Here is a 13,313-nt window from a genome sequence, read left to right on the forward strand (position 1 = left end):
GTAATTTACAGATATTGTTGAAATTCGACATGCTACATAGTTTTACTAATTCAAATAATAAATTTCATACAGACCAGACGATTACTTTTGTTGTTCAGGTTTAAGAAAGCAACACAAAGGTCATAAGTCTAGTAGTAATTGACAGAAATTGCTAAAATTCAATCTGCATTTTCATTTCACTAATTTAAATGATGTATATAAATTTCATACATATTAGATAATAACTTTTTTTGTTCTATTCACCAGGTCCAATAGAGTGAAATCAGGGCTGTCGGTAATTTTTCACAGTTGATTGGCAGTACTGCTAATCAAAAAGTCAAATTTTGACAAATTTGATTATCAAATTTAAAAATTGATTAGCAGTTTTTCAGTTTCAACATATAACTAAATAACAAGATATTACTTTAATTCGTAACAAATGATTAGATTTCATTCTTAAATGTTTTTAGCACAGCTACAGGTAGCTGTGACAGTTAGTGATTGTGATGTAGACTTTTGGTTAGGTCTTTGAAGCCAATTCTTGGCAGTGGCTTCCGAAGCCTCACTCATTTTAATTGTCATTTCTTCGTTAGAAAACAAATTCCGTCTGCTTTTTATCGTGTGTTACTATATTTGTTCAATCGGACACACGAGGAAATTAACCAATAAACTCGATTAATATAGCCACACGCGATATAAACAATATTTTACAGGAATTCTTACTTTGATTTCTCATTTTACAATACGTTTACATGTATTTATTTTTTTACATTTTATTTACAATACGTGGGGAATACACTGGATTATTTTTTTTTCAAATTAAATACTATAATTACTCAAAAATTGACATGTTCGCAACATGAGTGGTACATGTACTACTTGATTTCTTATTTCCGGTTTAATAGTCCCTATTCATAGAGTTATGTCCCTGTATTATATAGCATAATAAATTGTGTCTGGGTAGTTCGAGAAGAAACTGTCAGAGAATTCGGTTTTGTTTATAAAATTTTATTTGACATTTTATACACGTTGAAAGTTTTGAGAAAGCCTTCTAGTCTTCAAAATGTGGATAAATTTTTGTGTCAATATCCAAAATGACAGTCATATTAATGATTCGCAGTCACTGTGAACCAAAAACGTTAGATTATAATTTTTAATCAGCAACGGACAAAATATGTATCGAAAATTGCGCTGCGATACTGGTTGTCAGCAGCCCTGAGTGAGACAAGGGCCATAATTCTAGAAATAATTAACGAAAATTGCTGTAATTCAATCGGTTTCTTTGTTTCACTAGTTTAAGTGAAACAAGGGCCATAACCCCAGAAGAAATTAACGGAAATTATTGAAATTAGACATCATCTCACTAATGTAAACAGACATCAATTGTGGATGACGGACAACAGACATACAAATGTAGTCGACAGCAATATACGACCACATTGCCATATGTGCATATAAGAGTTGTCAACTACGGATCAACCCATCGCTCATTCACATCATGATCATGCTTCCTTATATAAATAACAGGGTCTTTTTGTAAGATTTAGATAAAGAGCTGGCCATTCTCTCTATAATTTTTCAAAAATAGATAATGTAATGTGAATATTTAAAATTTCATTCAAATTACTTTATTTTGCGCCAATGGTGGCAGTTTTGACAAGAAGCGTGCATTGATCATAACCACTGTACTGGTGATTCGAGTCTTAGCCTCGCTTCTCCATTTCAATTTAAATCATTAAATGGACCGTTTTAATCTATTTAAAATCGGAGCCATCCGATGGCATCAGAAGTTGATTATGGTCTTAAGTTTATAAATGTCTAATAATCTATGTAACATTTAATGCCCAAAGAGAGACCTGCAATAGGCAGATTTATTTCTTGCATAATACCATTTTAATCAAACACCAACTGCTATCACATACAATTTTGATTGCATGTTAAAAACCATAGGGCATGTATTCTAGTTACTGGTCACAATTTCCTTCAGGACGTACAATATCAGATAAGTGATTCATAATGAGGTGGAATTTTTAAAACAATATTACAATTAATTCCTATTTAGACTGGTTATTTAAAGTACATATACATCCTATGTATGAATGTGATATAGATGTAGATTTTAAATCAGCCACTTTACAACAGGGAACAAACATAAAATTTATTTGATCAAAAGATTTTATAACATGTTACAATAGGAACTAATCATAAAAATTGATTAAAGGGTACCATATTTCCTATTAAGCTGCAATATGAAAATACTGCTCTACTCCACTTCAGTTCTAAGCAGGGCTAGAAATTAGTCAATTTTTGGGAGAATCTAAGAGGATTCTCATATATGTACATGTAATCTGCGCGAATCCTCCAAATCTTAATAATAATGTCTACAAAACAAAATTGTGTTTATTGTGTTAATTGATAACAGCACAAAGTATTATAATAAAGGAATATAGTTTATGTCCGAAAAAACCAATTTAACCCCATTATATTGACGTGGAACTAAAGGAATCAAATCGCTCGAAAGGAAAAAATGGAACCCAAAATTATTTTGTTTTAAGGTTTGGCTGCTAAAGCAGTTTCTTTTAAGTATTATTTAAGAGGGATTAAAATAAATGCTCTACTTCTACAGGACGCTGTGTTGGGATCAGGGAATTTTCCACACAATTCACTACATAACATAAAAACAAAAGACAACGGCCAGCCAGAAACTTGTCAGAATTATAAGTTAGAAGTAAACAGGAAAAAAACCCACCACAAATATTCTATTTTATTATACATGTAGTATTCTATAATGTACTGGCAAGTCATAAAAATTCAAAACACCCTGAGTGACATGCAACAGTCGACGCGACAATTCTGTTTTATTATTATTTTTTTTACAAAAATTTAAAATGAATCCTTGTAGATTTGCAGCGTAAGCTCTTCCAAGAATCCTTGTGCGAATTAGATTCAGAGATTCGCGTGAATTTCTAGACTGTGTAAAACAATTTTGAAGTTCAACTATTTTTTCATCGTAATTTTTTTTATTCGTCAAAAGAAATCATTTCTTGCCACATCGGACACAACTTATAATAATTCAACACTATGTTCAAGTAGAATTTTGCGATTAAAAAAATCAGCGGCTGCCAGGCAGGATACGCCCACATTTTCCAAGAGATGGATAGAGAACATGCTAAAAACAAACGCGATTTTTTGTACAATCAGGGGCAATAATGCAGAAAGTTATGGCCTGAAATGTGCAAATGTATCAAAAGGGACAGATCTTTGGGATATAAAGATATGTTTTAAGTTTCATCAAATCGGATAAAAATTGTGACCTCTAGAGGGTCCACAACCTTCGTATTACACACTTCTACACAATTTGCGTACATTTTGTCGGGCAGTTACATTTCGATTTTTACGAAATTCGAATTCAACTTTCATTATGGTGGAATGGTGATGCATTTATATGTTTTTTAAAATCGGAAAAAAATTGAGAACTCTAGAGAATCTGCAGGGGCCATAATCCAGGAAGTTAACACTGTAACACAGGTATCATTTAATCTTGTGTATCTTGTACTAATTTCTTTCAGATTCATAAAAATCGTTTAAAATCACCCAAAATCATCTAATTTGTACTTGTGTCCAGTTTAAAGCTGACTGATAAATTTTGATAATGAATGTCCAATTTACAAGTACATGTATTTAATTTCCTGACCACTGTCCAAACATTAATCATTATACATCACTAATCAATTAGGTTGTTTATTTTTCAACAGTGATTTAGAAATTGGACACTCATTATCAAAATTGAATGGTCAGCTTTAAACCGGACACAAGTACAAATTAGATGATTTATGGATAGAGAACAAGCTAAAAGGAAAGTGATTTTTCCTACAATCAAGGGCAATAATTCAGGAAGTTACGATCCGATATGTGCAAATATCGAAAGGTCGGAACCAAGATATTTGACTTATAAACATGAATTTTGAGTTTCATCAAATCGGATTAAAATTGTGACCTCTAAAGGGTCCACAACCTTGATATACCATAGTTTTACACTATTCGCGTACAAGCGGCAGCCGTTTTGGTCTGATGTTCACGAAATTCGAACTCAACCTTCATTACATTGTAACGGTGATACAATCAAACGTTTTTTTAAATCGGGTAATAATTGTGACCTCCAGAGGGACCACAAGCTAATAAAGGTGATTTTTCGTACAGTCAGGGGCCATAATTCAGGAAGTTACGATCTGATATGCGCAAATATCGAAAGGAACCAAGATCTTTAGGTTATAAACATGCATTTCAAGTTTCATCAAAATCAAATTAAAATTGTGACCTCTACAGGGTCCACAACCTTGATATACCATATTTTTACACTATTCGTTTTGCAAAACTCTACTTGAAAACAGTGTTGGCTACTTGGGTTATTACAAATTTGTGTCAGATGCGGCAAAAAATGCTTCCTTTTGACGAACAAAGAATTACAGTGTAAAACATAATGTAGGGACTCTAAAATAGCCTTAAAACAGAAGAGAGTGGTATCTTCATATGGCCATTCATGCTTACAACATGTACTGTCTTCTCCACCCCACCTATATACATGTAGATGTATACATGTAACTATAATATACAGAAAGTGTAACCATTGAATTTTACTCAGATGTAAACCTCTTTAACAGAACAATGTCATAAAAATAGTACTGGTAAATAATTCTATCACAGTTAAAAGTTCATAGCACAACTAATAGCTGGAAATAAATGAAATAAGTGTTGTTTCTTCAAGTGTGTAACAGGGTAGATAATGGAAAGATTGACCTCATAACTAAAACTTACTACATTAACTTGCTCCCACCACACAAACAAACCTATTAGTATTAAATCAACTAGAGCATCGCATGAATACAAAAATTGGGCATGGCTCTGCCCCTGGGGGTTGGATTATGGAACATAAATAGGTACCACCCTGTTATTGAAATGATTGATATGCTGAATTTGAACAAAATCTGTTAATTATAGCAACATGTAGAGTATTTAGTTTTACAGACAAAAAAGTGTGTGTGGTACCAAAATAAATAGTTGCTATCCTTACAGGAATAACTATGCCAAGTTCCGAGACAATTCATTCTGAATTCCAGTCTGTAGAGAAAAAAACAAAAATTGGGCATGGCTCTGCCCCTGGGGGTGGGCATGCACCACAAACAATAGGAATGTTCCCTAGGGCATAAGGAATAAGTATGCAAAGTTTCAAGATGATACGTTAAGATATGCGGCCTGTAGACTAGTGCTGGCACTATATATCGTTGAATCGATGTATCGCGATTCATCGAACTCAGTCAAGACATTCAACCAACAAATTCTAACTCAATTAGAAGCAGATTTATTGTGTTCAGAAAAATGTTGGGACAAATTACAAACGTTGCCAAGCAAGATACATGTACACCCACATTTCGCAAGAGATGGCATATAAAAAAGCCTCATATTGTTGAATTCACGTCTTGCAAATCAGAAAGAGAGAGAGAGAAATGGGGTTTAACGTCCACTCGACACAAACTAGGTCATTTCGGGACTAACATATGGTTTAATTTTATTTCAATAATTCTCTTGCGCGTAGGGGTCTTTAGCAGTAGGAGGAAACCGGAGAAAACCCACGAGGTTGGACAGGCGACCCTACTCCTTGTCACATACAACCGGGGATTCGAAACCACGCCAGTTGACTCAATGACAGGCTTTATGATAAAGCGCGCACGTGCTAACCATTCAGCCATCCAACCCCCCCCCCCCCCCCGTCTTGCAAATCAATCCATAACTTAAAGATGTAATCATTAAAAGATAACAATATTTAATATTGTCACTTCAAGGTGGTCTACAAAAGAATGCATACATTATATTGATCAAATTCCTGTATGATTTCAAGACGCTATATACAATGTACATGTATACCTTGCAAAACTTTACGCTACAGTGGCTATAGGTACATGTACATGTACTATTTATATAAAATTGTCACTAAAGGAGAAAGCTAAATGCAGTTTCTAAAAGAAATAAACCCACACAATAAACTTATATATAGATATACACAATAAACTATAGATATAAACCCTTAGATAAAATCCTTACTGGGTCATCCCTTTAGTTTGTTCACATAAGAATTACACTATCAACATACAGAAATATAAGACAGTTTTATAACTAATTCACTTGAAATCTGACACATTGACCTATCATTATGATTGACAAATTAAATTCACTTATAACCTACAGGCTTCTCGACAAACTTCAATTACTGCAATATGTTTTTTTTTTACTTCCTGCACTAAACAGGCCGTGTGTACCTGGCATATTAAACGATATAGTTAATAACTGACATGACCTATTTAAATTCTAAATTTCAATCAAAATCCAATAAACGTGATATAGATTATCTCTTCAATTCATTCTCATTATGTTTCAGTTTGGGTTGGGGTTAGCATTTAATTTAAAAGAATTTGAACCGGATTAAAAAATAATGGCACATGTGTATTGCATTTTGTATTGTATCTATATTCCTTAACTGAATATGACAAATCTTTCAACACAAGTGAAACAACTACTAGAAAATAATAGCTTGTCTCATACTATCTAGTAGATAAAACTTCCCTGAGAAAAATAAAAAATTAGTCTTGCCACGAGTTCACAAAGGATTATCAGACTAAGTTAACAATTTACTCAACTTTCAATCACTGTTTATGATAAATATCTTTGATCTAGAAAACTTTGCACATATTTGATACATTAAAACAATGTTTTATAAAGGGATATATTTTAAAATAAGGCGAACAATTTTGAGTAAATTCTTAACTCAAGTCTGAGAATGCTTTATGAACACGGGGCCAGGTACATGGCCAAATGAGATAAAGCAAAGAATCATATTACGCTACCTTCAAGACATTTATTTTGTTCCTAAATCATAGGATTCCAACTCAGAACAAACATTCGAAAATTTTACACATTTCATTCCTGTTGTAAATTGCTGTATTGCTCACTTCTGACAGGTATAGAGAAAAATGCAACAGTTGTGACTGGATTTTCATACCACATAACAATGCAGATTTACAAATCAATATTTTAAAACAAGTTCTGTACAACATCCATGTAGCCTACATGTATGATGCAATCATTCAGTTAGCTATGTGTATTGTGTCATGATTTGAGTAGATGGCATGTTTTTGCCATGTAAATCATTATTGATGAGTAAAATGTCAGTAAAGAAAAAGAATAGACAAAGATAACTAGGTAAAGTTTGAACTTATGTGTACCACTTCACTTATCAAGCTCACCAAGACCACTCCTACCAACATTAAATATTTGTGTATAGGCCTAATGACCTTCAACTTTTTACAACTAATTCATCATTTGACAAACAACCCCTGTAGCTTTCTGACTGTACTAGGGTTAACTTTTAACATAATATGCAGGACTTCATGCATAGTTGACTTGATCTAATACTACTTATATAGTAATGGCTTCAACTAGAATCCCACAATCAAACTGGGAACAGATACTCTGTCATTTGGAGACTAACAAATGGTTATTTCTTTCCTATGGTCACATGTGCAATGCTAGCAAGATCAATTTTAACCTAACAGTGTCTGTCACCTCTTCATTGAATTCACAAGTGCACCTTAATCTTTTGCCCTACCAAAACAACACAACAACCCTTTACTTCACTTGTCTGACAGCCACGCTACGACCTATATCAAATTCCAAATGCCAAGGGTTCTTTTACGTATCCACTGACAAGGAAGAATCCCATCGGAAAATCCAGATGAACTTTCTCATCTCAGGAATCACAGAACCTCCAGCTAGCAAGCCAATGTCTTACTAAGCCACTGAGGCTCCCTTAAAAGAATAAGCATGACAAGATTATCGAAAGGAGCAAGAAGAGCAATAATTATGCATGTAACAAAATTCTAATAATAATCTAAGCAATAACATGTATATCCATGTACATTATCTTTTGTAAACCTATCAAATAACGTTTGTTATTCTATCGTTAAATACATGTAATGTGTCTTACTTCCTTGTACACATATCCTCTACAACTGAAAACAATGCATTTGATATGTAAACATAACAAGCCAACGGATATAATGACCGATACCAATATTTCACCAGGTAATGAAAGTATTTAGAAGACAACAAAAATAGATTAAGAAAAACAACCCATCAATTATCAAAAGATATTGAAAATCAAGATTCGTCTCATGAACATACTGTGTATAAATGTCAAATTAATTGAATGATAAATTTAGCTTCAAGAACATCCACAAGAGGACAATAAATGACTAGTTCTTGAACAATGTGTAAATATAAAGTTATTTGGATGATTATTTGACTCTTAGAGCATCCACAAGCAAATGATGTTGATGTCCAAGGTAACAATATATACAATCTATTTTCAACGTGAGCAGGACCGTATATAGATTTTTTTTCGGGTGTGGGGGTGTTTAACAAAATGAGACCGACTGATGTTAAGATCCCTAATACAACTGATGCTCAGGTCCCTAATACAAGTGATGCAGCCACAAGCCGAGCATCACTAGTACAGGCTTTCTGCCCCCCCCCCCCTTCCCCGGGTAATTTTTTTTAATCCAGTCACTGAATTGCCGTTTCCTAGACTTTCGGAGAAGATTTTGCAACATTATGATGGTCAGAAAACACTTATAGCAGGAGTAAAATTGAGTACTGCGCGTGGGAATTCATGTTATTTATTTATAATTTTGCAAGAATGTACAAAGTACTGTAAATCTGTTACAATAATGAAAGTGATAAGATTACAATTCATATGCAATCCATAAGAATTTCTAGAAGGAAAAAATAACACTATTGAGGTGTGTCCTGGGTGACAAATCTACAGAAATAATTGCATCTTAGCACAGATCCGAAAGGAGTAAAAAATTATATTTTTTGTCCACTATTTTATTCAACTTCTAAATGACTACAGTTTCACAGACAACTCTATTCTAAGCAAATTTACCAGTAGATGTACTATAATACATGTACCGGTATCTACATTTGAAACTGTAAACAAATTACCTCATCTCATCCCAACCACTTCAAATTTCCAGGTCAAGAGTTTAAGGATCACACTGTAAAACTATGAGCTGTCATTAAGACAAAATCAAGATTGTGTGCAACTCCAAGGTCAATGCACCAAATCATTACAAAGATACAGATGCTTTAAATCAAAAAAACATACAGAATATAAGTACTGACTGCTTGTGCTGATGGACAAATGCCCTACATGTATAATTATATACGTATCGATTAAGAATACATGCAAGCCTTCAGGTCAAAATTAATGTTTTTGAAAGCAACTTGGTGTCGAAAATCGCAATTGGCATGAAAATGTTTTTGGGGATAAATAATATGGATCTTAATATTAAAATCTAACCCTGTTTCAAAAACATATGGTAAGAATATCAACTGATGGTCAGACTGTTCGGTTAACCAGAGGACTCCAGCTCTAAGCTGTGGTAGATCATTATCCAAACACAGAAAGAGAACCAAACAATTTGTTGTCAAGAACTACCATACAGATAAAATTGAAAGATAGGTTGGCCAGGCAACAAAACACACGCTGACAGCAGCTAAGGGTTATGACTCTAGAAGTAATTAACGAGAACTGCTGAAATTCAATTGGCTTCTCCATTTTACTAAACTAAATAATGCACATAAATTTCATACAGATCTAGAAGTTATGTTATAAATGTTGTATATAAATTTCATAAAGATCAAATGATAACTTTTGTAGCGAGAGCGGTTACACGTTTCAACAAAGTGAAACAAGGGCCATAACTCTAGAAGTTATAAACCGAAATTGATGAAATTTGACAGGCTTTTTCATTTTACAAATTTAAATAATGCATATAAATGTCATACAGATCGGATGGTAACTTGTCATTCGAACATTCACAAGGTTCACAAAGTAAAACAAGGGCCATAACTCTAGAAATAATTGACAGAAATTGCTGAAATTCAATAGACCTCCATTTCACAAATTTAAATGATGCATATAAATTTCATACATATCGGATAACTTTCATCAATCCGGCATTAACATGGTTGAACAAAGTTAAACAAAGGCCATAACTCTAGAAGTAACTATTGTAAATTGCTGAAATTCGAATAGGCTTTGTGGTTTCACTAATCTAAATGATGCATATAAATTTCATACAGACAAGATGATAACCTTTGGCGTTCACAAAGTGAAACAAGGGCCATAACTCTAGACATAATAAACGGAAATTGCTGAAATTCAATAGGATTTTTCTTTTTACTAATTTAAATGATGCATATAAATTTCATACAGATCAGCAGATAACTTTTGATGTTAGAGCGTTTCACAAGGTGCAGCAAAGTGAAACACAGGCCATAACAAATGATTGGTGGTGTAGAGCATGCTTACAGAAAATGGATTCATGTTTTTGGTACACTAAAGGAGTCCATCTCAACAAGTTACTCAACTTTATCACACTACCAGGCACAAAAGCAAATAGTAACATATGATTTTGCTGGAAAAGAGGTCAAAGTTAATACAAATGCATACTCAGAAAACAAGTTCTTAAAACGTACAGTTCTCACCATAATAATTTAACTGTGTCGTTTTCCAAATGATTCAGAGACCAACTGACTGAAATGTAACTCTTACGGCTAGACCAAATTTAACCGATCCGTAAACTGTGCGATAGTTAAACCCATGCAAAAGAAAAATTGGTAGTTTTAGATTTGTACTCTCATAGTTTGACTTGAACCTTGATCTATGAAATAACCATGTTGGTAACACAATACTGTCTAGTACTTAAAGGAGCTAAACCCCTATTCTTTGGCACCTAGAAATGGACACAAATGGGTCACAAAGCATAATAATGTAATGTATATAAACTGTTATTTCTAATCAATTACATTCCGCGAAATACCTGAGGAGTCTTTGGCACTTGGTTATTCCAGTCTACACTGGTCGTATTCTCATGTGGGGTATGTATAGCCTCGTTCATCAAGTCACTCAATTACAAATGGCACTGGAAAACATTCTGGCACGCGATTCTATGCCAATATTAAATTTTTATTTCGTCTGAAATATTGGATATCAAAAGCCCATCTTTTCACGGTAAGATAACATCAATGTTGATTTTAAATTGACCAGTAAATCTTGATTGCAATGTTGAAGGCTTGGATGATACTAATAGGCCGTTCAGACGCTTATTTTTAAACCAGTTCATAATCGCTGGGGTTTTTAAGACAGCATCGTGTTGCGTTCACACGTACTATAAGCCAAACCAGTTTAACTATTCTAACCTCTTCGGTCGGAGGTTAGAGTTAAACTACGCTTCATCTTTATTCGGTTCTCGCACGCGTTCGATAACATGAGCACTGTCTGACGCCGATATTTTCACAGGAATGTAACTTACTGGTACTGCACATGCCCAAAGCATGTTGATTTTAAATTGACCAGTAAATCTTGATTGCAATGTTGAAGGCTTGGATGATACTAATAGGCCGTTCAGACGCTTATTTTTAAACCAGTTCATAATCGCTGGGGTTTTTAAGACAGCATCGTGTTTTGTTCACACGTACTATAAGCCAAACCAGTTTAACTATTCTAACCTCTTCGGTCGGAGGTTAGAGTTAACTACGCTTCATCTTTATTCGGTTCTCGCATGCGTTCGATAACATTGGCACTGTCTGACGCCGATATTTTCACAGGAATGTAACTTACTGGTATTGCACATGCCCAAAGCAAGCTGGAGATGGGGTTTTAAGCCAAACCGTTCAGACAACTAAGATGAACCAGTTTAAAATAAAAAGCCTTCTCGAAGACAGGTCGCGAGCTGGGGGTTTTAAACTGGTTTATTTGCCCCACATTTGCGTTTAGACGCTTAAGTTAAACTGTTTTAACGATCCCCGGGGTTTTAAACCAGTTCAACTTAAGTGTCAGAACGGGCTATCAGTTAGAGACTTGCCTCCTTGAAACAATGTATATAGATATTACTGCATCAGTTTATCTCTAAAGTCTTTTGATAATTCACAAAGAAAGATATGATGAACCACTAAATGCGAAACCTAATAGTAATTTGTCATGTGACTTGAGACATTGAAACCATTTAAATAACTTATCTTTCAAATAGATAGACGTACCAGCACTGTGGCTTTATAAACTAGATGATAAAATGGGTGGGGCTCATCAGTATTATTTATCTTTAGATAAAGAGTTCACAGATGTTCATTTAACATAGTTCGACTCCCACCCCCTGTCAAACTCAAATAGGATACTGGTACAACTACAAGTACCGGTACAAGGAAAATGTTCCAGATGACAGCCCTTGATAATGATAGCTCTACTTCCGTTTATTGGCTACAACTGAAATGTTATATATGATAAACGATATTACAAAACCTGACATGTCATTATTATAATATTAATCAAAATCAACTGAGTAAAAATCTAAAAGGAAAGCACCTACTTCTTCTGACGTCAAAATTTGAGTTCACCTATTTGAGAATAACAACCTGCAGCGCGGACGTCAGTGAAAAGACTACGTACGGAACACGTGCCCTTTTAAGATGATTATAATAAAGTAGCTGATCGGGCCATAACGTAGTCCAAATCTATTACCTCATAAGACTCATAACCGTGGTGAACAAATAACCACGTCAATATTCTCTGAAAATACTGCTCGACAAATTAGGTGGCGTGTCTATGTTTTAGAACATTGTAGAAACATAATCATCATGAATCATCCGTTTACACCACACATTTAATCGATAGCCTTTGTCAGACATTTATTAAAAAACATAACTTCAATTACCTTATAAATAGCTTAACAGACGAAGCACGTGAGAGATGGATGAGTATTCTCGTGGACTTGTAACCTATTTGGATCTCCCGACGACTATTTTCTAATATGGCCGCCCCGTAGACAACTTAGACCGGTCTCACTCGATACTCAGTTGTTCCGCTCCGCAGACAAGCTGTTGTTCACTCTAGCGTGGCGGCTAATGTTCCGTTATAGAGGGCGACACTGGTCTTCGGCTTCGACCACGCCGATAGAAACGATTAACCGGTCTGAAAAAGAGGTTTACGTGTAGGATAAAGCACTAGACTGAGGTTATGCCGGGGAAAGAAAGACTGAAGAAAATAACCCGAGAAAAAGAAAAAACAGAGGCTAACAGGCTTATAAACGGTCTATGTTTACATGTAGGACCTACACGTAAATGAGAATATCCCAGAATTTAATAAGAAAAACATTATATAGTGTTTTCTTATGGAAAAAAATAACCCGTTACAAGGTTAAAAAAACATTCAGAAGAAT

General features: G+C 34.3%; 1 protein-coding gene across 1 annotated transcript in view; it reads right to left on the reverse strand.

Moving 5' to 3' along the window:
• LOC126809556 (profilin) overlaps nucleotides 1–13,011 on the reverse strand; it is a 32,310-nt gene extending 19,299 nt beyond the window's left edge. Inside the window, exon 1 of the mRNA XM_050534185.1 lies at nucleotides 12,810–13,011. The gene's annotated coding sequence lies outside the window, so the exon portion shown is untranslated. The remainder of the gene's footprint in view (nucleotides 1–12,809) is intronic.
• Between the last annotated feature and the right edge of the window lie 302 nt (nucleotides 13,012–13,313).

The sequence above is a fragment of the Patella vulgata genome, chromosome 2, assembly GCF_932274485.2.
Source record: "Patella vulgata chromosome 2, xgPatVulg1.2, whole genome shotgun sequence".
Taxonomy (NCBI): Eukaryota; Metazoa; Mollusca; class Gastropoda; family Patellidae; genus Patella; species Patella vulgata.